This window comes from Nematolebias whitei, chromosome 9 (assembly GCF_014905685.2).
Source record: "Nematolebias whitei isolate Nwh7 chromosome 9, NemWhi1, whole genome shotgun sequence".
Lineage (NCBI taxonomy): Eukaryota > Metazoa > Chordata > Actinopteri > Cyprinodontiformes > Rivulidae > Nematolebias > Nematolebias whitei.
The window spans coordinates 24,394,813-24,395,363 of record NC_056506.1 but is presented as its reverse complement, the minus strand read 5'-3'; the positions used below and the strand labels follow the sequence as shown (position 1 = coordinate 24,395,363).

At 55.7% G+C, this 551-nt stretch overlaps 1 long non-coding RNA gene across 1 annotated transcript in view; it reads right to left on the bottom strand.

The window, feature by feature from the left end:
- Window positions 1-181, bottom strand: part of LOC119415008 — a 91,822-nt gene extending 91,641 nt beyond the window's left edge. The window contains exon 1 of the long non-coding RNA XR_005187031.1: window positions 139-181. This is a non-coding gene — a long non-coding RNA (uncharacterized LOC119415008). The remainder of the gene's footprint in view (window positions 1-138) is intronic.
- Between the last annotated feature and the right edge of the window lie 370 nt (window positions 182-551).

Genomic DNA, 551 nt, shown 5'->3' with positions numbered 1-551 from the left:
GGGGGGGGGGGGGGGGGGGGCAATAGTCTCACGTGTTACCCCATACCCCCCATATAATCAATCCCCACCTGTTAGAAACGTGTAGCCGGTGTTCAGTTCACTTCTGACCTTTTCAACAGGCAACAAACTGGAACTTACCATTTTCTCCTTCCTCGTGGGAGGGGCGCTGTCTGAACGTGTCTCGAGTGAGCCCCCACCGGAGTCACCTTTTTCTTTTCAGTGCCAATAAAGCGTGAACGTTGCGTCACCCCGTCCACCTCACCGCTCCACGGTCACTATCAGCCCCTCCCGCTGTGTGCCCCCCCTCCTGAACCGGGCTCAGTGAGGTGCAGCCGGCCAGACCGCGGCGACGACCCCCCCACAGAGACTCCCGGAGCATCACAGACCTGCTTCCTGTTCTTATGTTCCTCCTCAAAACTTGAGCAATGACTCAAAACGAACCAGCAGCTCCCAGTGTATCAACTGGTGACTGGTTCACGTGCGTCTTAAAAATGACGGCAAACTTGGAAGTTCACTAATTACGCTCGGGTCACGTGATTTACCAGAAGCCT